Raw genomic sequence first — 27,445 nt, 5'->3', positions numbered from 1 at the left:
GATAGCAGAATGTATTAAAAGCTATAATCCAACAATATGTTGTTTACAAGAAACACATTGGAAATGGGGGGATACACACAGGGTAAATGTAAAAGGCTGAAGCAGGATATATTGTGCTTCAGCTGATGTAAAAAAGCAAGGGTAAATAATCTTATCTCAGAGAAAGCAAAATTCTAAATACATCTAATCAAAAGAGATAAGAAAGGAAACTCTATCCTGCTAAAAGGCACCATAATAAAAGAAATAATATCATTGCTAAACATGTATGCTACAAGTGTTATAGCATCCAAATTCTTTTTTTAATTTTATTTACAGTCAGTGTTCTACAATCACTACCATATAACATAGATTTGTTCCCTCCCTCCCCCTCCTTCCCCTTCCCTTCTCCCTCACTATCTGAGATGGCATATAATTTTATATGGGTTCTACATATGATTTCCTATTAAATACATTTTCTTCATAGTCATATTGCATAGAAGAATTAAAAATGAATGGGAGAAATCATATAACAAACCACACCGTAATATATAAGAAAATAATCTGCTACATTCTATGATTGAATTACATAGTTCTTTCTCAGGATGTCGAAGACATTTTGCCTTAATAAGCCATTGGGAAAGTTTTAAGTCCCTGCATGGCAATGAAGTTCTAAGGCTACCAGAAAAACTCCTCACAAACGGTGGTTTATACTGTGTACAAAGTTGTCTTGGTTCTGCTCCTGTCACTCAGCATCAGATTATATAAGTATTTCCTGGCCTCTCTGAAGTCTTCCTATTCATCATTTCTTATAGCACAATGGTATTTCATTACAATCATATATCATAATTTATTCAGCCATTTCCCAACAAATGGGTATCCCCTTGATTTCCAGTTTTTGGCCATCACAAAGAGTGCTGCTAAAAATATTTTTTTACATGGGGGACCCTTTCCCATTTTTTATGATCTCTTGGAGATACGGTCCTAGAAGCAGTATTGTTGGATCTGTGCCCAGCTAGGGCATTGGTTCCCTTGAAGCTTTTGTTCTTCCGGTTGAATTTTTGTATTTTTGTCTGCTCCAGAAAATAATTATCTGATAGTTTGACTGGTATGGCACTAAATAAGTAAATTAATTTAGGTAAAATTTAGGTAGAATTGTCATTGCTTTGGCCTACCCATGAGCAACTGATGTTTTTCCACTTACTTAGAGCTACCTAAATTAATTTGCTTGTTTAGTTCAATAACAATCAAACTGTCAGAGAGTTGTTTTCTAAAGCTGAAAAAATGCTATCAAAATTCATCTGGAAAAACAAAACATTTGGAATTGTCAAAGAAACTAATGAAAAGTAATGCTATGGAAGGTGGCCTAGCTCTATCAGACCTCAAATTTTGTTATAAAGCAGCAATTATCAAAACCACTTGGTACTGGTTAAGAAATAAAAGGGTAAACCAGTGAAATAAGCTAGGTACTCAAGATACAGTAGTCAATGAATATAGTAATCTGCTGTTTGATAAACCCTTGGACTCCAGCTTCTGGGATAAGAACTCACTGTTCAACAAATTTGATGGGAAAATTTTATAATGGTGTGGTGGAAACTAGATATAGACCAATGTCTGACACCATACACAAGAATAAAATCCAAACAGGTACATGATCTAGGTATTGATAATAAGCAGATTAGTGGAGCAAGGAGTGGTGTATTTTTCAGATTTATGGACAACGGAAGAATTTTTGACTAAACAAGAAGTAGTGCAAAATGGAAAATTCTGATTATATGAAACTGAAAAGGTTTTGCGCAACCAAATCCAATGCAACTAAGATTAAGAGGAAAGCAGAAAACTGGGAAAGAATTTTGAAACTGTTCTTAAGGCCTCATTTCTAGAATATATAGAGAACTGACTCAAATGTATAACTATACAAGTCATTCCCCAATTGATAAATGGTCAGAGGATATGAACAGGCAATTTTCAGAGAAAAAATTTAAAGATATCTATAGTCATATGACTATTGATTAGAGAAATGCAAATCAAAACAACTCTGAGATACCACATCACACCTATCATGATAAAACAGGAAGATGATCAATGCTGGAGAAGATGTGGGAGAGTTGGTACATTAATTTATTGTTGGTGGAACTTTGAGCTGATCCAAATATTCTGGAGAGTAATTTGGACCAATGCCCAAAGGGCTACAAAAATGTGCATACCCTTTGACTCAGTAATACCGCTTCTAGGACTGTATCCTCAAGAAGCTGTATCTCCAACTTGACTATGGTGAAAATGTATTTATTAGGAACGTGTGTGTGGAACCTATATAAAATTGTATGCTGTTTCAGAAGGGAGGGGGGATGTAGGGGGTGAGGAGGGAGAGGGAGGGAAAAAATCTAAATTTTATGGTAGTGATAGTAGAACACTTAAAATAAATAAAAGAAAGAAAAGAAAGAAAAGTACCTATTTGTACAACATATTTACAACAGTACCTATTTATATGATATCACAGTGTTGAAAACTGAAAGGATACCACCAATTGAGGAATGGCTAAACATATTTTGGCATATTAATGTAATGGCATACTGTTGCACTACAGGAAATGATGATCAGAATTATTTCAGAAGAACCTGTATTTACAGGAAGTGATGAAAAGTGAAGTGAGCAGTCCCAGAACAATGTACACGGTAATGGCAATATTGTATAATGATCAACTGTGAATTACTTAGATGCTCTCAATAATCCAATGACCTAAGAAAATTTCAAAGGATGCAATTGGTTATCACTTCAGGAAAGGGAAGCAGTGAATTTGCAACTCATTTTTAAAAATATTGAAACTTGTTTCTACAAGTAACTGGGAAAATAAAATTTTATCAAACTTTTTTTTTTCAGGCTGTAAAGTTGTATCTCAGGGCCATTGTGGTTTGTATTTCTTTTCTTATAAGTTATTTGAATCATTTTTCATGTGATTATTTTGTAATTCCTATTTTGTGAAAACTTTGTTTAAATCCTTTGAACACTTAACTACGCATTGTGGAAGAGCAGTGTAATGTGCATCAATTTCAAGGAAATACTTCAAGTCAGTTATATCTGCTAGTGTCCGTCATTCACTGACAAGCCTTTGTCATGAATTCTCCCTGAAAATTTGTTTCATAGAACCATTTCTGCCTCTGACATTGAATTATTTTCCACACTTCTAAGATGGTGTTGAATTAAGTACTTTAGAAATATTGTTCGTTAGAAATAACTTCTAACCTAGAATTGCGTGCTCTAAATAAACTTTGATTTGTTTTTCTCACCAATCTTTACAAATTGTCATTTCTCCCTGTCCAACTCAGGGGACTGTGAATTTCATTATAAGTACCCAGAACTCTTGAAGGAATATTAATTAATGCAAACAATGGCTCTGTAAAATATAAACAAATAAATACGCAAGGAGCTGATATGATTTCAGAGCTTAGGGGAAATAAAATGGAACACATTAAGATAAGTTAGTCCACCAAGAGGCCCATTATTAGATTTATTGATGCCTCTTATCTCCTGGCACTTGATCTCATCAGAATAAGTTTTTTTTTTCCTCTGCTACTAGGGCACTCTGGCATCTTAGGCCAATCATGTCATCCCTCTAACTTGAAATATATTAAACAGTAACATGAAATGTTTGGTCTAGATAATCTGTAATATCTTTCCCACACTTATTTTTTTTTTTATTTTTTCCTTTCCAAACTAATTTCTTTCCATATGTATTATCTCTTTGTTCTTTGAGAAGACATAAACAAATTTAGGAATTCACTGATTATTGTACAACTTTGTAATCAATTTCCTCTCCAAGAATGAAATGTTGTTCTTTGCAAATACTGTTATTCTCACTTTTAAAATAAAATTCTAGGTCCAATACTTCCAGCTCCCCCAGTTATGGCTTATTAATTATACCTTTGAATATGTGATGTGTTCACTATCTACTGTTGTTCTGACTCATAAAGTCAGTTAGTCTAGGTGGTTTTTTTTTTTATTTGAACTATAACGAAGTTGACCCCTGAACTCCACTGGCCTTGGAGAGTTTAGACACAAACTACACTTTCTATGAAAATCAGCTTCGGGTAGGCCCAGAATATAATGACTTTTTAGTTGTCTTGAGTCATAAAAAGGACTGACTATTTGGGGGAATTACTATATCAAGTTGTGAGTTCTGCTGTTGAATCCTCACTTTTTGAAAGCTCTTATACAACATAATTATACAAGCATATGCAAACTTTCACTTTTAAGCAACAACCCAAAGCATAGCTATATTAACCATATTTTTAGAACTAGTAAGGACAAAAGTAAGGTCAAAACACTGTGAAATGGGCCTATTAACAATTAAAATATGAAGTGAGGGCAGAAGCAAGATTGTGTTCTACAGGTAGTAAATAAGCCAACTGGCTCTACCAACTTTCTGTTCCAAACAACTCTTCTAATCAAATTTTGTAGTGGCAGAGAGGGAGAGAGAGAGAGAGAGAGAGAGAGAGAGAGAGAGACCAGAGTGAGACATTTCTTTTTAAACTAAGACAACTTAGGAGGTGGATAGGGTAGGTTTGTGAAACCAGTGTAGGGACTAACACAGAGCCAATGGTGCAGCACCAACACTAGGTCTTGGAGATGGCTAAAATAAGGACCACATTAGCAGCAATTATAGGAGCTCTCTGCCAAGAAATGGTGTGAGGAATCAAATAACTGCTCATAAAGAAATTGCAGGGGACCTCTTATCAGCACTGGGTGAAAAAGACTCTAATCAGTAACTCTCTTACCAATAGGCAATCCAATTTCAGGCTGGAGATGGTCGTTTAGAAGGGAGCTGAGGCTCTGGTCACAGTTCTAAGAAAGGAAGGAGCACTAGGATGTGTGGCTGCAGGATAAGACATATACTGGTAACAATTTTAGAGTCATGAGAAGGGTGAGCACTTGTGTGTGTGCCTGTGGAGGGGGGGGGGGCACAGACACCCAAGGTCCTTGCTGGTTAAAGACCAGAGAGCATAACAAGAGAGAGCGATCACAACTATCTCCACCAACTTGGAAGCATTGAAAACTTGTAGGGCTCCAGAAATAACTCTTAAAACAGCAGCACAAAAAAAACCCCTGAATCTTAGAATCATGCCTACCCATGCCCAGGTGAGAAGATCTCAAGTTTAACATAAAGTTTAAAGTCAATAAGAATGGTGGAAAAATGAGCAAACAACAACAAACAAACAAAGAAGAAATTGATCATAAAAAGGTACTCTGGTGGCAGGGAAATGCATGACATAAACTCAGAACTAAACAAGAATTTGTAAGATTTATAAGTAGAATCTCAAAGAAAATATATGATTGGGACCAAGCCGAAGAATGACTAGAAGAATTAAAAACAAAGATAAGAGTTGTAGAGGAAAACAATAAGAAAAAAAATGAGAATGATGGAAGAGAATTAACAGCTTGGTAAAAGACACACAACAAATGTTGATGAAAATAGCACCTTAAAAAACAGAATTGGCTTAGGGCAAAAGGGTGTGAAAAATTCACTAAAGAAAAGAAATCCTTGAAAACCAAAGCTAGGTCAGTGGAAGGAAAAGTACAAAGGATTAATGAAGAAGATAATTAGTTAAAAATTAGCATTGGGCAAGTGGATGTTAATGATTCCATGAGACATGAAAAACAATAAAAAAAGTCAAAAGAAAGAAAAATAGAAGAAAATATAATACATGTATGTCCTATTGGGGAAAAAAGTGACCTGGAAGGGAGACTGAGAATAGAGAAATTAACAATTATTGGGATACATATACATAATAATAAAAAATAGCTTAGGCATGATATGTCAAGAAATTATAAAGGAAAACTGCCTCAATATCTCAAACCCGAGGATGAAATTGAAAGAAGCCAAAAGAATTCGTTCTAAATACATCACAAAATGAAAATCCCCAGGCATGTAATAGCCAAATTCTAGACCTACAAAAATAAAGAGGAAAAAATTGTAGGGGGCAGAGCCAAGATGGCAGAGTGAGAGCAACTATTCACCTATGTGCTTAGGCAAGCTCCTTCAGATACCTCTAAAAAAGAGAATCTGACCAAATGTTGGAGGTGCAGAATCCGATAGGAGACAGCATGGCAGATTGACAGACCACGACAGACTAGAAGTTTGACCAGAAGGATCTGTTCCTCCCGGGTGAGACCACAGCACACAGCACAGCACCACCACAGGGCAGCCTCAGGCAGCAGCAGTACAATGGAAAGGCAGAGTGGAAGATCTAGGGCAGGAGACCAGCAGAGCTGAGTGACAGACACTGAGCCTCTGGTACCATCTGCAGCCCCTTCCGAAACTTTCAGCCCACAGATTAAATGTCTGTAAGTCACCTACTTGATCTTGTGGTAACCAAAATGGTGGAGTGATCAGTAAATGCTTTCTCCCTCTAACTGCATTGGCCTCAAAAGAACCATAACATATTTCCCTAGAACAATCTTGGATCAGTGGGAACAGATGAAAAGGCAAACAGTCTCACAGGACCTGAGGCTTGGAAAATATCTAAGGGGGGTTACTTTTACTGTGGCAGAAGCTAACCAGAAGGAGAGGAGCTCAAGGGTTGGTGGAAACTTGCACTAGGGCCCAGGTGTGCCTCAACATTAGGAGAGGAGCCACAGTAGGGGTGTGTGTGTGAAAACTCACACTAGGACCCAGCCATGAGCTGAGCTTGCCTTTGCTCTAGCTCAGCTGAGGAGATCTCCCATTAACCAGACCACCTCTCCCCACACTTAAGAAGCTGGACCCAGTGCTAAGCCAGAAAATACAAAACAAAAGAAAAAACAAAGGCACCTTCCTTTAGCTTTCCCACATCAACAGCTCAACAAGAGATTCTCCAGCTTCTAACTGAAAGACCCAGAGGCCACAACACACAAAGCCTCATGATCATGAGGAAGAAGAAGCTGAGCAAGCAGGAAAAGTTCATAGAATCTTTCTATGGGGGTAAAAGAACAAAACACGATTAACAAAGAGGTCACTGTTGAGACTATACTCCAATGTGAAACTTCAGAAGGGATTGTGAATGGATTGCATACACAGAGAGCACTCCTGGAACAGCTGAAGAAGGAAATAGAAGAAAAAATGGCCAATGACTTTCAAAGTATATAAAAAAAGAATTCCCTGAAGAGAACAGTTCTTTAAAAAGGAAAATTTGGCAAATGGAAAAGGAAATACAAAAATTAACTGGAGAAAATAGCTCCTTAAAAGGAATAATTGGACAGATGGAAAAGGAGATGCAAAAGTTATCTGAAGAAAACAATTTGATGGAAATCAGAACTGGACAAGTAAAAAGTAGTGACTCTATGAGGCATCAAGAAACAGCCAAACAAAATCTAAAGGATGAATAGACAGAAAAAAAATGTAAAATATCTAACTGAAAAAAACAACGGACCTGGAAATGAGGTACAGGAGAGAAAATTTAAGAATTATTGGCCTACCAGAAAGCCATGATGAAAAAAAGAGTCTGGACAATATCTTCCAAGAAATCATCAAGGAAAGCTGCCTAGAAGTACTAGATCCAGAGGGCAAAATAGTCATCAGAAGAATCCACCATTCACCTCCTGAAAGGGATCTCAAACTAAAAACACCAAGAAATATTGTTGCCAAATTCCAGAACTATCAAGTGAAGGAGAAAGCAAAACAGGAAGCCAGAAAGAAACCATTCAAACATCAAGAAGCTGAAGGGAGGATCACACAGGACCTTGCAACTTCTACATTAAAAGACTGAAGGAATTAGAATCTGATATTCCTTAAGGCAAAGGAGCTGGCACTACAAGCAAGGATCAATTACCCATCAAAGTTCAGTATAACATTTCAGACAAGGAGATAGACATTCAACAAAATAAGCGATTTCCAGTCCTTCCTGACAAAAAGACCAGAACTCAACAGAAAAATCGATCTTCAAACACAGGTTTTCAGAGAAGCATAAAAAGGTAAACAGGGGAAAAGAAAAACATGTTACTCAGTTTGAGCCAACTGTTTACATTCCTACAAGGGAAAATGATACATATTAATCTTGAGAATTGTACATATATTATGAAATATAAAAAGGATATACATAGATAGAGAGAATGGATATAAAGTAAATGATGTGATGATAAAAATGTGATTTTCGCATGAGAAGGTATTGTAACAGCAGATGTAAAAAGGAACAGGAAGAAAATGACAAAATACAGCACAGGAAGAAGTATAAAAGTACATTATAGTAAAGGGAAAAAGGGGAGGGAGATAAGCATTATATGAGGGATACTTTCATCTGATTTGGTTCAAGGAGGGAAAAATAAACTTATGTATATAAATCTAACTAGCTCTGTAGGCAGTAGGAGGGGAAGGGAAAAGAAAGGGGAGGTGAAGATAAATGGGGGAAAGAAGCAGCAAGGGTAAAGGTGAAAAAAATGGAGGGGGACTGAAAGAAGGAAGGGAAGACTACAGGAGGTAGTGGTAAAAAGTGAAAACTCTATTGAAGAGGGGAAGGTAGATGGGAGAACTAAAAGCACAAACAGTGGGAAAGAGGCTGGAGGTAAAGAGAGATTGGAATCATAACTCTGAATGTGAATGGAACAAACTCTCCCATAAAACGGAAATGGACAGCAGAATAGATTGAAAGGCATAATCCAACAATATGTTGTTTGGAGGAAACACATTTGAAACAGGGGGAATACATACAGAGTAAAGGTATGTATTGTGCCCCAGCTGATGTAAGGAAAGCAAGAGTAGCAATCCTAATCTCAGACAAAGCAAAAGCAGAAAAAGATGTAATCAAAAGAGATAGGGAAGGAAATTATATCCTACTAAAAGACACCATAGATAAGGAAGAATTATTGTTATTAAACATGTATGCTCCAAGTGGTATAGCATTTAAATTCTTAGAGGAGAGGTTGGGGGAGTTGCAGGAAGAAATAGACAGCAAAACTATACTAGTGCAATACCTCAACCTCCCCCTTTCTGAACTTGATAAAGCTAACCTTAAAATAAACAAGAAAGAAGTTAAGGAGTTGAATAAAACTGTGTACAAAGTAGATATGATAGATCTCTGGAGAAAACTGAATAGGGATAGAAAGAAATATACCTTTTTCTCAGCAGAACATGGCACATATACAAAAATTGATCATGTTCTTGGGTGTACCAACCTCACAATCCAGTGCAGAAAGGCAGAGATGATCAATGCATCCTTCTCAGACCATAATGCAATAAAAATTATATGTAATAAAAGGCCATGGAAAGATAAACCAAAAATCAATTGGAAACTAAATAATCTAATCCTAAAGAAGGACTGGGCTAAAGAAGAAATCAAAGAATCAATCAACAACTTCATTCAAGAGAATGACAATAATGAGACAACCTACCAAATCTTATGGGATACTGCAAAAGCACTTCTTAGGGGAAGTCTTATATCTTTGAATGACCACACGAATAAAACAGAGAAAGAGGAGATCAATGTCTTGGGTATGCAGCTGAAAAAGACACAAAAAGAACAAATTGAAAATGCCCAAGCAAATATCAAATTAAAAATGCTGAAAATCAAAGAAGTCATCAATAAAATTGAAAATAAGAAAACTATTGAACTAATAAAACTAATATTTTGTTTTATGAAAAAAACTAATAAAATTGATAAAACTTTGGTCAATTTGATTAAAAGAAAGAAAAAACCACATGACCAATATTAAAAACGAAAGGAGTGAACTCACCATCAATGAGGAGAAAATTAAAACAGTAATTAGAAATTGCTTTGCCCAAATTTATGCCTATAAATTTGACAATCTAAATGAGACGGATGAGTATTTTAAAAAATAAAAAATTCCCAGATTAACAGAAGAGGAAACTGAATACTTAAACAACCACATCTCAGAAAAAGAAATTGGACAAGCCATCAATGAACTCCCTAGGAAAAAGTCTCCAGGTCTAGATGCACTTGTAAGTGAATTCCATCAAACATTTAAAGAACAATTAAATCCAGTATTATATAGACTATTTGGGAAAATTGAGGGATACGGAGTACTCCCAAATTCCTTCAATGACACAAATATAGTTTTGATACCTAAACCAGAAAGAGACAAAACAGAGAAAGAAAATTATAGACCGATTTCTCTAATGAATATAGATGCAAAAATTTTAAATAAGATTTCAGCAAAAAGAATACAGCTCCTTATCACAAGAATAATACATTATAGTCAGGTAGAATTCATACCGGGAATGCAGGGCTGGTTCAATATTAGTTAAACTATGAGCATTATCAATCATATCAAAAACAAAACTATCAGAAAACATGATTATCTCAATAAATGCAGAAAAAGTTTTTGACAAAATACAAGTCCCATTCCTACTAAAAACACTGGAAAGCATAGGAATATAGGGAACTTTCCACAAAATAATAAGCAGTATCTACCTAAAATCATCAACAAGCATTAAATGCAACAGGGATAAGCTAGATGCATTTCCAATAAGATCAGGCGTGAAGCAAGGATGTCCATTATCACCACTATTATTCAACATGATACTAGAAATGTTAGCTATAGTAATTAGAGAAGATAAAGAAATTGAAGGAATTAGAATAGGCAAAGAAGACACTAAGTTATCACACTTTGCAGATGATATGATGATATACTTGGACAATCCCAGAGATTCAAGTAAAAAATTACTTGAAATAATAAATAACTTTGACAAAATTGCAGGTGACAAACTGAACCCACACAAATCTTCTGCATTTATATATATATATATGTACAACAAAGCTCAGAGAAAGAGATAGAAGGAGAAATCCCATTTAAAGCTAAGGTAGACACTATAAAGTATTTGGGAGTATACCTGCCAAAACAAACCTAGGGACTATATGAACAGAACATCAAGACACTTTTCAAACAAATAAAGCCAGATCTAAGTAAGTGAATAAACACTAGTTGCTCATGGTTAGGTCAAGTCAATATAAAAAACGACAATTTTGCCTGAATTAATTTACTTATTTAGTGCCATACTAATTAAACTCTCAGATAATTAGTTTCTAGACCTGGAAAAAATAGGATCAAAATTCATCTGGAAGAACAAAAGGTCCAGAATATCGAGGCAACTAATGAAAAATATGCTAGAGAAGGTGGCCTAGTGCTACTGGCTCTCAAATTGTATTATAGAGCAGCGATTATCAAAACCCTTTGGTACAGGCTAAGAAACAGAAGGGTAGACAAGTGGAATATGTTAAGCAATCAAGATAAAGTAGACAGTGAATATAGCGATCTACTGTTTGATAAACCCGAGAACCTCAGTTTCTGGGACAAGAACTCACTGTTCCACAAAAATTGCTAGGATAAATGGATAAAAGTGTGGTGGAGACTAGGCACATACAAATATCTGGCATTGTACACAAGAATAAAATCCAAATGGGTACATGATCTAAGTATGAAGATTTGTGCTAGGGACAAATGAGTGGAGCAAGGAATGGCCTACTTATTAGGTTTATGGAGAAGGGGAGAATTTTTGACTAGAGAAGAGATAGAAAGTACTATGAAGTACAAGATGGATAATTTTGATTACATTAAACTGAAACGTTTTTGCACAACCAAAGCCAATGCAAACAAGATTGGGGAGGATGGAGAAAACTGGGAAAGAATTTTTACAACTTATGTCTGTGATAAAAGCCTCATTTATTGAATATGTAGGTAACTGAGTCATATGTACAAAAATTCAAATCATTCCCCAATCAACAAATGGTCGAAGGATATGAACAGGCAATTTTCAGAGGAAGAAATTAAAGATATCTATAATCATATGAAAAAATGCTCTAAATCACATCTTATTAGAGAGATGCAAATCAAAGCATCTCTGAGGTACCACTTCACACCTATCAGATTGGCAAACATGATAGAACAGGAAGATTATAAATGTTGGAGTGGATGTGAGAGAGTTGGAATACTAATACATGGTTGATGGAACTTTGAACTGATCCAACCATTTTGGAAAAAGATTTGGAACTATGCCCAAAGGGCTACAAAAATATGCATACCCTTTTACCAAGCAATATCACTTCTAACACTGTGTCCCCAAGAGATCCAAAAATGGGAAAGGGTCCCACATGCACAACACTATTTACAGCAGTACTTTATTTGGTGGCCAAAAACTGGAAATCAAGGTGATGCCCATCAATTGGGGAATGGCTGAATAAATTATGGTATATGAATGTAATGGAATACTACTGTGCTATAAGAAATGATGACTAGGAAGACATTAGAGAGGCCTGGAAAGACTTGTAAGATCTGATGTTTAGAGAAAGGAGCAGAACCCGGAGAACTTTGTGTGCAGCAATGGCCACAATGTGCAAGAATTTTTTCTGGTAGACTTGGAACTTTGCAGCAATGCAAGGACTTAAAAAATTCCCCAATGGTCTTCTAAGGCAAAATGCCTTCCACATCCAGAGAAAGAACTATGGAATTCAATTGCAGAGTGTAGCAGATCATTGTGTGTGTGTGTGTGTGTGTGTGTGTGTGTGTGTGTGTGTGTGTATTTTGTTTTGGTTTGGTACATGATTTTTCCCATTCAATTTAATTCTTCTACACAGCATGATTATAGTGAAAATGGATTTAATAAGAATGTTTGAGTAGAGCCTACGTAAAAGTGTTTGGCATCTCAGGGAAGGAAGGGGGTGGTAGCGGGGAAGGAAGGAAAAATGATAATCTAAGTTATATGGTAGTGATTGTAGAACACTGAAAATAAATAAAAATTACTTAATTTAAAAAAATACATAAGCAGATATAAAAAAAAGAAAATTCAATTATCATAGAGCCACAGTCAGGAACAGATAAGATTCAGTAGCTTCAATGTTAAGAAGAGAAGGACTTGAAATATGATATTCTGGAAAACAAAAGAGCTTTGATTACAACCACAAATATTTTACCCATAAAAGCTTAGTATAATTCATTCAGGGAAAAATGAATAATTAATAAAGTGAGTGCTTTCAAGAATTTTTAATGAAAAGACTAGAGCAGAATAGGAAGAAAAAAAAAGACAAAGTAGAACAGTTAGGAGTCTACACAGAAGGAAATCACTGATTTGAATCAAAATGTTGACATGATCTCTAAATAATGAAAGAGTAAGAAAGAGGGAAGAACTTTGATAAGGGACAAATAGAACAGAGAATTTTTTCTTGCATAAAATACATGAACAAGAAGGAATATCTATAGTTGGAGAGAAAATGGGAATTGTGGAAAACAATTCACAAACCTTACTCTCATCAAAATTGGTTCAAAAACGGAAGAGAATACGTGCACAACAAGCTGGGTATAAAAATCTATCCCCCTTGCGCAATAGTATTCCATTATAATCGTATAAAACTTATTAAATCACTCTCTAGTATATGGGAACATTCCCAAAGAGTTTCCAACTCTTCACAATGACAATAAATCCTCCCATAATTTCTTTTTAATAAGTTCTTCCATTATTAAGAAGTTCCAAGTCTACCAGAAAAAACTATAGTACTTCAGATTCTGCTCCTTTCACTCAGCATCAGATCATATAAGGCCTTCCAGGCCTCCCTGAAGTCTTCTTGCTCATTATTTTTTATGGCTTGGTAGTACTCCATTATATTCACATATCACAATTTATTCAGTCATTCCCCGATTGATGGGCATCCCTTTGACTTCCAGTTTTCGGCAACTACAAAGAGTGCTGCTATAAATATTTTTGTACTTGTGGGACCCTTTCCCATTTTTATGATCTCTTGGGTATACAGTCCTAGTAGCGATATTGCTGAGTCAAAGGGTATGCACATTTTTGTAGCCCTTTGGGCATAGTTCTAAATTGCTCTCCAGAATGGTTGGATGAGCTCACAGCTCTACCAACAATAAATTAGTATTCCAACTTTCCCACATCCTCTCCAGAATTTATCATTTTCTTGTTCTATCATGTTTGCCAATCTTATAGGTGTGATGTGGTACCTCAGAGTTGTCTTGATTTGCATCTCTCTAATCAATAGTGATTTATGGCATTTTTTCATATGATTATAGATATCTTTAATTTCTTCCTCTGAAAATTGCCTGTTCATATCCTTTGACCATTTATCAGTTGGGAATGACTTGTATAGTTATACATTTGAGTCAGTTCTCTATATATCCTAGCAATGAGGCCTTTATCCCCGAGCTTAGCCATAAAAATTCTTTCCCAATTTACTACATCCCTCCGGATTTTGGTTGCATTGGGTTTGGTTGTGCAAAAACTTTTCAGTTTAATGTAATCAAAATTATCCATCTTGCATTTCATAATGCTTTCTATCTCTTCTTTAGGAAAAAATTCTTCCCTGCTCCATAAATCTGACAAATACCCTATTCCTTGCTCCTCCAGTTTACTCATGGTATCAATCTTTATACCTAAATCTTGTACCCATTTGGACTTTTTTCTTGAGTACTGTGTCAGGCATGGGTCTATGACCAATTTCCGCCACACTGTTATCCAGTTTTCCCAGAAATTTTTGTCAAATAGTGAGTTCTTATCCCATAAGCTGGGGTCCTTGGGTTTATGAAACAGGAGGCTGCTATATTCCTTGCCTACTGTGTCTTGAGTGCCAAGTCTATTCCAATTGACTACCCTTCTGTTTCTTATCCAATACCAAGTGGTTTTGATAATTGCTGCTTTATAATACAATTTGAGGTCTGGCATTGCTAGATCATCTTCTGAAGCATTTTTTTCATTAGTCCCTTTGATATTATGGAACTTTTGTTCTTCCAAATGAATTTTGATGTTATTTTATCCAGCTCTAGAAAGTAATTATCTGATAACTTAATTGGTATGGCACTAAATAAGTAAATTAATTTAGGTAGAATTCTCATTTTTGTTATATAAGCTCGGCCTACCCATGAACAACTGATGTTTTTCCACTTACTTAAATCTGACTTTATTTGTGCAAAAAGTGTTCTGTAATTATGTTCATATAATCCCTGGATTTCTTTTGGCAGGTAAACTCCTAAGTATTTTATAGTGTCTACCCTAGCTTTAAATGGGATTTCTCTTTCTATCTCTTGCTGTTGGACTTTGTTGCTAATATATAGTAATGCAGAAGATTTGTGTGGGTTTATTTTGTAACCTGCAACTTTGCCGAAGTTGTTTATTATTTCAAGTAGTTTTTTACTTGAATCTCTGGGATTCTCTGACTATATCATCATATCATGTGCAAAGAGTGATAACTTAGTTCCTTCTTTTGCTATTCTTATTCCTTCATTTTCTTTATCTTGTCTAATTGCTACAGCTAACATGTCTAGTACCATATTGAATAATAGTAGTGATAATGGACATCCTTGTTTCGCCCCTGATCTTATTGGAAATGCATCTAGCTTATCCCCATTGCATATAATGCTTGCTGAAGGCTTTAGGCAGATACTGCTTATTATTTAATGGAAAGTTCCCTTTATTCCTATGTTCTCCATTGTTTTTAATAGGAAAGGGTGTTGTGTTTTGTTGAAAGCTTTTTCTGCATCTATTGAGATAATCATGTGGTTTTTGTTAGTTTTGTTGTTGATATGAATAATAATGCTAATAGTTTTCCTAGTATTGAACCAGCCCTGCATTCCTGGTATGAATCCTACCTGATCATAAGGTATTTTTCTCGTGATAAGATGCTGTATTAGTTTTGCTAAAATCTTATTCAAAATTTTTGCATCTATATTCATTAGAGAAATTGGTCTATAATTTTCTTTCTCTGTTTTTTCTCTTCCTGGTTTGGGTATCAAAGCCATATTTGTATCATAGAAAGAATTTGGGAGGACTCCTTCCCCAATTTTCCAAAATAGTCTATATTGTATTGGAATTAACTGTTCTTTAAATGTTTGACAGAATTCACTTGTGAATCCATCTGGCCCTGGAGATTTTTTCCTAGGGAGTTCATTGATGGCTTCTTCAATTTCTTTTTCTGAGATGGGGTTGTTTAAGTGTTCAACTTCCTCTTCTGTTAATCTAGGCAATTTGTATTTTTTAAAATACTCATCCCTCTCATTTAGAGTATCGAATTTGTGGGCATAAAATTAGGAAAAGAGATTTCTAATTATTGTTTTAATTTCCTCCTCATTGGAGGTGAGTTCACCCCTTTCATTTTTAATATTAGTAATTTGGTTTTCTTCTTTCCTTCTCATGGATCTTCCAGTCTTTCCTGGGCTCTGAATCCTACACAGTCTGTCTCACACTGGATTCCACACCTCCAAACTTTGGTCAGATTCTCCTCTCAGAGGTATCCGAAGGAGTTTGTCCAAGATCTTAGGTGAGTCGTTGCTCTCATTTGGCCATCTTGGCTCCTCTTCTCCATAATTATTTTTTTGCACATACTGGTCCTTTACTTTTTAAAAAATCATTTAGAATGCAAACCTACGCCTTTCTTCATGGAGTACATCCTGAGTAATATTCAATTAATTAACTAATTAATTCAATTAATATTTTTCTGTTGTCTAAAGCATGATAGTTTCACCACCCTGGTATTGCATAAAGTCTCACAGCATATGCACATTGTTTCCAAGTCATCTTTTGCTCTAGTTATATGAGTAAACGATCTTATATGTGCTTGAATCCATATACAAATTAACACCTTATATAAAATAACCAGAATATATAATGTAATGTAATTAGAATATTTTTATATATGCATATATAATATACATTTATCCCATGTTTATTTTATATACTTTTTCCTTAATTCTTAATATCTCCTATTTTGTGTGAATTTTAGGTTGGATTATTTTTAATTTTTAAAGCATATTTAGTTCATTAATCCCTTTTAGAATTTGATAATATATATGTAGAATTTTTTTCTTTAACATTTTATTATTTATTCATTTTCTTTTTCAAATTTTGAGTTCCAAATTCCTATCTATTGTCTCTATTTTTCAATTCTCTGACTCTTTACAAGCCATTCAGAGAGCTGCCAAACTGTGGCTATGTGGTTGATTTCTATAATTTGAATGTTTGTGGCTCTGATTAGAAGGTGAGATATTGAATTCTGTTTCAATCCCAGACATAAATCTTGCTCCTTTCACTCTTATCCTGACACTCATAGAAATATTATGCAGCATAGGCCAGTTTCTCTTACTCTTAACAAGCTTTTGTCCCCAAAGTGCTTCTACAACTTGGGTATGTTTATATTGCCCTTTGGAAACTTTTACAGCATGGAGCCAGGATCTCCTCAGGACTGAACAGAGAGAACTGCAATCAGAGTGTGAGCTGGTGTTTTGTGGCTATTCCTTGTGTTATATTTTTAGACCGACTGAGTGAAGCATCACTGAAGTGGGAGTTGAGGAAGTAGGGTGGGAGGTGAAGAAGCGGTCCTTAGTGTGCTCAGTGTAGAAGTCACTTCATCCATTTCCTTTGTTTAAACCTTCTTTTGAATTCCAGGTTTCTTAAGTCATGGAGAGAACTGAAATTGCTTTATGTTATTTCTCTTTTGGAGACATCTGAGAGGTCAGAATTGTCAGAGAAAATGCCTAGTCCTTCATGTTGTTGATCCCATAACCTGGAAAGCTCTCCATATATATTCTGATTTCATCTTTAATACTACTATCTATTCACGCTTATTATCTGCTTCTATTAATTTTGAGTGACCTTGTGGATAAAGACTTTGATATTCTATGACCTACAACTTACAGGATCAATGGAAGAATATCTATATTAAAAAAACAAAACAAAACAAAACATGACTTTGGTTTCAGAAAGACATTTGAAATCATTAAAAGATATTTGTAAGATACCAAAATTATAAAATATCGGTGGACAACCTCTTCTTTGTCCTTACATAGATCATGAATAAGCTACATGTGTTGTGTTTCATTTCAATCTCTGAGGAATAAACATTTCATGAGTCATAAGGTATATATACCAAGTTTTGTCATGTGCATGAACAGGATATACAGCTTATTAGAAAGCCAAAATTATGTCCAAGTAATATGGAAAGATGCCACAGGAAGAAAACTGATTTCAAATCCTTCTCTCTATGCAATACTTAGAATTTATATAACCTTTCTGGGTCTCATTTTCTTTACTTGTAAAAGAGGGAATTTGAATAAATAATCTCCAATGCCCCTTAGCACTCTAAATCCCTCATCCTATTAGTGTCATAGAAGAAAACCAGTCAACAATATAGAGACTGAAAAACAGGTGGTCATCCTAAGCGTATTTTGAGCCAGCTGTCCCATATGCCAAAGGCTAAGAGATGCAAGATAGATGGAGTGAGAAAAAGCTTCCTGTGACCTTATGATTTAGCAATAAAGATGCCACGATCAATCTTGTAGAAAACAGTTTCAGTAAGTTACTTAGAATAGTGGAGATTGTAGCCAGATGGCAATGTGTTCAGAAATGAGTGGGAGGTGAGAAAATGAAGATAAGATTCAGTGGTTTATCCTAAGAATTTGGCTGTGAAAGGCATGAGATATCTAGGACAGACAGGGTCAAATGAGGAATTTTTTTTTAAGGATGAGAAAGCTTAGATATATTTATAGGCAGTAGGAAAAAGACATTTGGTAAGAATAAATTGACCATTAAATATAGGAGAAATGATCAGAGGTAAAAGTGCTCAAATGAAACAGAAGGTGAGAAGATTAAGAACAAAGGTGAAAAACTTGGTGTTCTCAGGAAGATAGGCTAAATTATAGACTGGAGCAAGGGAGATATGATATTGAGATGGTTTGAAGAATGGAACTAGTGAGAAGAGGGGGCTGTTGAAATACAGATTCACTTGTTTCCAAAACGCATGAAACAAGATCTTCTGTTGGAAGGAGTAACAATAATGGAACTAATATGAGAGGCCAAATGGTTAGAAACAGTGCCCGTGGTAGATTAATAGATTAATCAGAGACATCAAGGGACTAGCATGCTGCATTTAGGATTCAATAAAGATTAGATGTAATAAATTTGTAGTGGACTCAGTCAGCCCAGTTGTGTGACTTCTTCAATTGTTATTCCAGAACATGAATACTGGAAGGAGGAAGAGAAATGTTGGAAGGAATTCCGGCTTGAGATTGGGAAAGGGATGAGCAATAGTTAAACAACAGAGCAAAAGATTCAAGGATAGGAGAACTACAAAAACTGGATAGCTAAAACGTCAAAATTTTGAAGTAAGGAAAGAGTAAAGGAGGAGGAGAGATGATGACTTTTAGAGCAGGATAGGTGAAGATGCCTGGAGACTGGTCAGCATAGATAATGGTTTCAGGATGCATGAGACACAGGGAAAGATAAAAGGACAGAAGAATATTCTCAGATAAATGAATTTCACTGTTATGGATTGTAGAAGTAGAACTCTAGTGAATGATGGACAACATGTTCAAGAGTATGACCCTTCTCATGGGTGAGATAAGAGTGAAGGTGCAGATCATGATGATCTATGAGAGAGCAGGTTAATTAAAATCATTTGAGTATTAGGTATTAAATGGAATAATTCTTCTGTAGAAGTTGAGAAATTTTACCTCTTCAGAAGCAGTTCTGTCCCTTTACTACTAGGATAAATTAGAGCAATGCCTAAAAATCTATAAAAATGTGAATACCCTTTGATATAACAATAGTACTATTAGGTTTGGAAGATTGGTTTAAAATTGAAAACCACCAAAAATAATGATATTGGTCATACCAATTACATACAAATCTATCTCACAGACTTGATAACTAGCCTTCAACAAATGATTACTTTAAAAACAAGGGAAAAATCAATATGTGTCTGGATATATGTATTTGAAACTTTTGTATAAATAAGTCTATCCTGGTATATAATGAGTTTAAACTATTTGGGGGAATTTTTTCTTTACAGGGAAAATACCTGTATTGTAGTATGCTGCTGATTACTTCCATAAGGAAGTGACTGAGAAGTCCAGATGAAATTTCATGAATTTGAGACAGAAAGAGGAATCACCAAATAGTTCAAGGGAGAATTTATGGACTTGATGAATTTGATAATTAGTGAATTAGCTATTAAATGATAAAAAAAAATTTCCAATCACGAAAGTCTCATAGGTTTTATTAATCTAAAATTGTTGGGAGAGGAGTGACCAAGAGGGACCTGCTAAGTTACCTATCACTCTTGATACCTGAGCAACGCAGTGGATTCATGAAAGGAGCTAGGATACCTGGGAAGTTGAGGATAGATCTGCCTTCAGACCCCAGGATCAGGCAGAGAACACTAGTCTTGAATTGTTACACCCCAGCTATATGACATTAGGAAGTCTCTCTTACCCTCACTTTCCCCATTTGTAAAAATTCAAGTATATGGTTTTTCTAAAAGGTCCTTTACAGACCTGCTATTTCAGGGTTTAAAGTCCTTTACATCTCTAAATCCTTTGGATTCCCTTCCCATCCATCCAAATCTAGACTAGAAATGGGTCTAGGAAATCTGGGTCTTCTAGAAGCCCATGGTAGGGAAATCAGGAGGGCTAAGTCTTGTCCTTGGGAGAGGGGGAGGTTACTTTGTAGGTGTGTGGGGCTGAGGCAGCTCTTCAATTCTTTTGCATTTCATTTAAGATCCAGGTCTGGTAATGGCACAGGTTAGTATAAACACCAGGATACCCAGGCAGGGTGCAGTGTTCCATGTCCCAAGATACCAGGCCTTGCAAAACCCCATTGCACACCAAGGGGCCTCCAGAGTTACCCTGGCAGGAATCCTTGCCACCTTTCTTGTCCTCTGCACACACCATACCACGAGTGATGGCTTTTCCGTAGTAAGCATTTTTGCAGCTTTCCTCAGAAAAGGTACTGATCTTCAGACACTGGAGGGTTCTGGGATATTTGGCAAAAGGACTGGATACAGTACCCCAGCTGGACACCAGGCCGTCTGTGCCAGGACTGGCACAATTTTTTGCCAGCTGAATGGGTTGAACTTGATTGGTCAACTTCACTGGCTTCTCCAGATAGAGGAGCATGATGTCGTTGTTGCTAGTTCTGGGATTGTAGGAGAGGTGGGGAACTCTACGCTCCACCCCAACTGACTGCTGAGAGGGCTCCAGGGGTCTAATATTGTGCTTTCCCAAGACCACTAGAAGGTTCCAATGGTTACAGTGAGCTGCGGTGAGGACCCAACGATTGGACAGCAGGACACCTCCACAGCGGAATTGCCGATTGGTTAAGAGTGCCGCCTGCCAGGGTTGGGAATTGGGAATACACATGTGACCACCAATGATCTTTTCTTCATTCTTCTCTGCATTGGCAGTGACCCACAGAAGAGGCAGTGTTAAGAAGAAAAAGAACATTTCTTAAGAGTTGTCTATTTGGGGTTGGGAAGGTCCGAGGACAAGTAGATAAAAAAAAAAAAAATTGGCTAACAGAAACAATACTACTCAGAAATGCAGATACAGAAATCGATGGAGTGAGATAGACAGAGTACCACAGGCAGACTAATAGTGCCCCTAACTGGATAGAGGATGTGGAGGCTGAATGAAGAAGGAAGTACAAGCAGATAAGAGGTGGGCAAGAGCCAGATGACCCCACAGGAAGAAAGGGTAGAAGGACTGGTCCAGGAGAAGGTCTCTTCCTCTTGTCTCTAAATGATAAAATTTTAACTGAAGCATTGTCATTAAACTGACCTACATGGGAATATAAGTTTCAAGATCTAAGTTAATTTTCATGAAAAATCATTTGACTGAGTTTATGTGAAGAATTCTGTCTCCATAGAGTATAGAGAAATGGGTCTACAATACTTTCAGATAAGAAAATGGATATGTGAATGCTATTGAATTTTCCCCTCTATTTTAAACATAAAAATTAAATGGCATAAATTTAAATCATTAACAATCATAATTTTTGCCTAGATCTGAATTTGTGTATTGTACTATAGAAGAGAGGTAAGAGGGACTACTTTGTTATCAGCAACAAACCAGTAGGCTCTCAGGGCCTCTGGTTTCTCTTTAAAAAAATCTAAAATTCAAAGCAGAGCCAAGATGACTGAGCAAAGGCAACAACTTGCCTGAGTTCTCTCCAAAACACCTCCAAACACCTTTAAGCAATGTCAAAAAACAATTTCTGGAATGGTAGAGCCCATAAATGGGTGTGGTATAATAATTTCCCAGCAAAACACGACTTAGAAGGCCAGTAGGGAAATATCTGTTGCACCTGGGAGAGAGTAGAGCACAGACCAGCATAGGCATCACCAGTAGGTACTAGCATCTCTCATAAAGAAGGAACTGCTGTTCGAGGCCACTAACTCTGCAGCAGCAGCACCAGCAGTTGCTTCGAAACTCTTAGCTCACAGGCACTAAGATGATTGAACAACTGATCATAAAGAAATTACAGAGATGTCTTTCTAGTCACTGGGTACAGGACTCCATTGCTTTGCTCATACACAGGTCTGGGTTGCAGTCCAGGGTGGCAACCCCAGTGCTAGGAGTAGCACTAGCAAACATAATTTGAAGTGACAGTGGAGCAGGGACTTTTCTCATAGTTTCAGGTGAGGGTTAATGCTTTTGGTCACTCACATACCAGCACACTAGCTACAAGAGTAGTAAATATACCTCTCTTTAGATCATGCCACCTTGGAAGAAGTGAAAACTTGCATGACCCTCTACATATCTCTGAAAACAACTACAAATAACCCCTGTAGATTGGGACAATGTGACTCCTACCTTCAAAGCAGAGCCCAACATTAAAAAAGAGTTAAAAATCAAGAAATAGACTTGAAAAACGAGCAAATATCAGAAAAAAAAATCTGACCATAGAAAGTTACTATGGTAAAAAGGAAGACCAAAATACACACTCAAAAGAGCAATATAAAGTCAAAACTCCAACATCTAAAGCCTTCAAGAAAAAAAATATGTATTTGTCTCAGGATATGGGAGAGCTCAAAAAAGATTTTGAAAAGCAAGTAAGAGAGGTAGAAAAAATGGGAAGAGAAATGAGAGTGCTGCTTTAAAATCGTGGGAAAAAAGTCAGCAGCTTAGTAAAGGAGACACCAAAAAAATGCTGAAGAAAACAACACCTTAATAAATGCACTTGGCCAAATGAAAAAAGATGTATAAAAATCAACTTAGGGGGAAAAGTCTTTTAAAAATTGGCCAAATGAAAAAAGAGGCACAATAATCCACTGAAGAAAATATCAAGTCCTTCAAAAGTAGAACTGGCAAAATGGAAGCTAATGACTTTATGAGAAATCAAGAAGTAATAATACATAACCAAAGGAACGACAAAATAGAACCAATGTGAAGTATCTCACTGGAACAACAGTTGACTTGGAGAAATAATTTTAAATGATTAAAATTAAATCATCAAAATTTGCCTATCAAAATAATGATTAAAAAAGTCACCTAAACATCATCTTTCAAGAAATTATCTAGGAAAACTGCTCCTAAGTTCTAGAACCAGAGGCTGTTGATTGATTGGTTGTTGTACCTCCATTCTAAAAGAGGAACAAAATGAAATTGCTATGCTAGAGTAAAGTTTCAGTATGTCTGACTGACTGATCAGACCAACATGAGTTTGGAATGTTCTACCACAGGTTGGGCACAAATAGTCCGTGTGAACATTTGAGTATCCTAGAATCGATTCTTCCCACCACCATGTGATTGCTTTCCCTGTGTAAGTTCTCCATAAAAGAGTCTTTTTGGCAAGTATATGTTTTGCATTTGAACAACATGGCCAGCCCTTCAGAACTGCACTCTCTGAAGCAGAGTCTGAATGTTATCATTTTAGTTGAAGTAAGGACCTTAGTGTCTGGTATCTTATCCTGCCATGTGATCTTCTTAAAACAATTCAAACAAGTGATTCATTTTCCTGTCATGGCACTGGTATATAATCCAGATTTCACAGGCATAGTTAGCACAATGACACTGTAGACCTTTAATTTGGTAGCCAGTCTAACACATCTTCTCTCCCATAAATTCCTTTGGAGTCTCCCAAACATTGAGCCAGCTCTGGATATGTGTGAGTCAACATCCTTATCAATGTGTAAATTTCTCTGAATAGTACACCACCAAGGTAAGTGAAGTTATCCACAGCATTCAAAACTTCTCCATTTGCTGAAACTCATGGTTCCATGTATAGATGGTATGATGGTGGCTAATGAAGCACCTGTATTTTCTTGGTGTCAACTGTCAGGACAAAATTAGCACTAGCAGCAAAGAATTGATCAATGCTTTGTTGCATCTCAGCTTCAGAGGCTGCATTAAGTGCACAATCATCTCCAAACAGAAAATTATACACTAACACTCTCATTATCCCTAACCTGGTCAAGGATGCCATCATGAAATCTATCTACAATACTGATGAACTTCTTCCAGCAACCAAATTTTGAAAAATTTCTGTAAGCCCTCATGACTAACATTATCAAAGACCTTGGTCAAATCTAAAAACATTGTTTACAGACCTCTATCTGCTCCTGGCATGTCTCCTGAAGTTGTTGGACAGCAAACACCAAATTGACTGTTTTCCACCCTTTTTGAACCCACTGTCTCTTAGGTTGATGATATTCTTCTAATTGAAGTATCAACCTATAAAGGAGGATTCTAGGAAGAATCTTGCCAGCAATGACTAAGAGAGAGGCCTCCCCCCCTAACCTGTGATTGTCACAGAACTGTCTTTACCTTTATAAAGATGGATGATGGAGGCACCGTTGAACTCCTGGAGCATAACCTCCTCTTGTCATATAACCTAGAAAGTTTCAATCAGCTTTTGTATGAGCAATGGACCCACTACCTGGTAAATCTCACTTACAATAGAATCAGTATCAGGTGCTTTGTGACATGAAAGGAGCCTAACTGACTTTCAAAACATCTTTTTCAGTGGGAACTTCAGCTACAGATAGAATGATTTCAACCTGAGGTAAATAATCAATGGACTTAGCATTGATTGATGATCGTCTGTTGAGAAGAATAGAATCATATCCTTAACACTAATCAATGTAGCTCTGTCAGTAATGAAGAGTTGAGAAGCATCATAGTTCTTTGGACCATAAATACCCTTCAGATCATCATAAAAAGGATTTGGATTGTTACTACCAGCATAAAACTAATTTTTTTCTGCCTTCTTACTGAGTCAAGAATCCTGTATCTCTCTAAACTTTGCTTCTACATTAATTTTGACAGAGTTAAACACTGCCTTCTTAGAGATGGATGAACTATCCTGATGGTAAATTCTGTGGAGTTATACTTTTTCATTTAGCAACTTCTGAATCACCCCATTATTTTCATCAAACCAGTCTTGGTGTTTATGAGTCTTCTGACCTAGATGAACAAAAGATGTACTATATACAAAATCTCCGAAAGATGTCCAATCCTTTTCTTCTATCCTGTTTCCAACTGTGTGTTAGGTCAACTTTACCTCCAAGTTACCAACAAATGGCTCCTGCTCAGAGAAGAGCTCTAATTTGTTGACATTTATCTTCTGACAGTCACTTTGCTTTGGGGAACCAGAGGTTAAAGTAGAAATCAAAAGAATGCAATGATATTGTATCATTGAAAGTTCCCAAAATGATAATTCCCAAAAATAGTATAATCAAATTGTAGACGTCTGAGTTCAAAGAGAGAGTATTTCAAGCAGTCGGAAAGAAACAATTCAAGTATTGTGTAGCCACAGTCAGTCTAATAGAAAATTTAGCAGCTTCTACGTTAAAGAATCAGAAGGCTTTGGAATATGATATTCCAAAGGGCAAAGGAGTAAGGATTACATCCAAGAATTGTCTACCTAGAAAAAATGAGTATAATACTTTGGGGGGAAAGGGCATTTAATGAAATAGAGGACTTTCATGCATTCTGGGAAGAAAGATCAGAATTGTATAGAAAATTTGACTTTCTGAAGAGAAGCATGAAAATGTAAACAGGATTGAGATATCACAATAAAATTAAACTGTTTACATTCCTATGTGGGAAAGTAATATTTATGACTTTAAAAAACTTATTTTTAAGAAATTTACAAGTAAATATAGAGGGCACAAATGTGAGTTGAATGGGATCATATCTAAAAAGTAAAATCAAGAGGTGAGAAAAGAATGCACTGGAAAGAAGGGAAAAGTTGAGTAAAATGAGGTAAACTTTCACATAAAAGAGGCAAAAATGTTTTTACAGCGGAAAAGGGCAGGAGATGGGGGTGGAGTGAATGAACCTTACTCTCATCAGAATTAGCTCAAAGATGGAACAATATTCACACTAGTTTGCGTAAAGAAATCTTTTACCATATATGAAACTAGTCTTGGAAGAGGGTAACAGAAGAGGATTGTGAAAGAAGGGAGGGCAGATTCATGGAGGGAGCAGCCAGGAGCAAATTTCTTTTGAGGAGGGATAGGGTGAAAGAAGAAAGAGAATAGAATAAATGATGGGATATGATGGAGATAAATATTTAGCAAAAATTGAAGCTATTGAAATATTGAGAAAATATTGAAGGAAATTTCTCTCATGAAGACATCATTTCTCAAACATATAGAGAACTGAGTCAAATTTATAAAAATAGGTATCATTCACTGCTTGATGAATGATCAAAAGAAATGAAAAATTTTCAGATATAATAACCAAAGCTATCTATAACCATGTGAAAAAATGCTCTAAATCACTATTGATTGGAGAAATGAGAACAATTTTATACCCATTTGATTGAAAACAGAATTGAAAAGGAAAATGCCATCTCTTGGAAGGCAAGTGGGAAAACTGAGATATTAATGCACTGTTGGTGGGGTTGTGAACTGATTCAACCATTCTTTAGAGCAATTTGGAGCTATGCACAAAGGGCTATAGAACAGTGAATACCCTCTGATCTAGGAATGCCACAAGTAAGTTTGTATTCAAAAAAGAGATTTACAAAAGTGGGCAGAGGGAGGAAGGACTTATATGTATAAAATATTTGTGTGAAATATGCTGCTGTTTTCTGATGGCAGGGAGTTGAAAATTGGGGTGGGGAGGGATGCCCATCATTTGGAGAATGGTTCATTGAATGGTGATATGTCATTATGATGGAATATTATTGTGCTGAAAGAAATGATGATCAGGATGCCCTCAGAAAAACCTGGAAAGACTTACATGAGCTGATGCAAAGTGAAATATACTATGTAAAAAAAATTACAGAAATATTGTAAGATGACAAATTGTTAATGATTTAGCTATTATCATTAATACAATTATACAAGACAACTCTCAAGTACTTATGATGAAAAATGCTATCCATCCCCAGAAAAAGAACCAATGGTATATGAGTACAGACTGAAGTGCACTTTATTTTTTAACATTCTTTATTTTTCTCAAGGTTTTTTATGTTTTCTTTAACAACATAACTTATGTGGAAATGTCTTTTCCTTGACTATATAAGTATAACCTCTATTAAATTGCTTGCCTTTTCAAGGAGAGGTGGGAAAAGAGGAAGGGAAAGAATTTGGAACTCAAAGTTTTAAAAACAATGTTAAAACTGTAATAAAAAGTATAAAAACTGAAGAAAAATAAAATACTAAAATAAGAAAGTAAAAATATAACTTTCAGAAATGTTTCCAACCTATATGATTGGAGAGAGCTGCCACACTAAAATTTTCCTGCACTGATGATGAAATCA

The 27,445-nt window shown here is 36.0% G+C and overlaps 1 pseudogene; it reads right to left on the bottom strand.

Moving 5' to 3' along the window:
• Positions 1-20,427: 20,427 nt before the first annotated feature.
• On the bottom strand, positions 20,428-21,177 carry LOC140498545 (kallikrein-14 pseudogene; annotated as a pseudogene).
• Between the last annotated feature and the right edge of the window lie 6,268 nt (positions 21,178-27,445).

Source organism: Notamacropus eugenii, chromosome 4, assembly GCF_028372415.1.
Source record: "Notamacropus eugenii isolate mMacEug1 chromosome 4, mMacEug1.pri_v2, whole genome shotgun sequence".
NCBI lineage: Eukaryota > Metazoa > Chordata > Mammalia > Diprotodontia > Macropodidae > Notamacropus > Notamacropus eugenii.
Note: the sequence above shows the minus strand (reverse complement) of the source record. Positions and strands in the feature narration are given on the sequence as shown.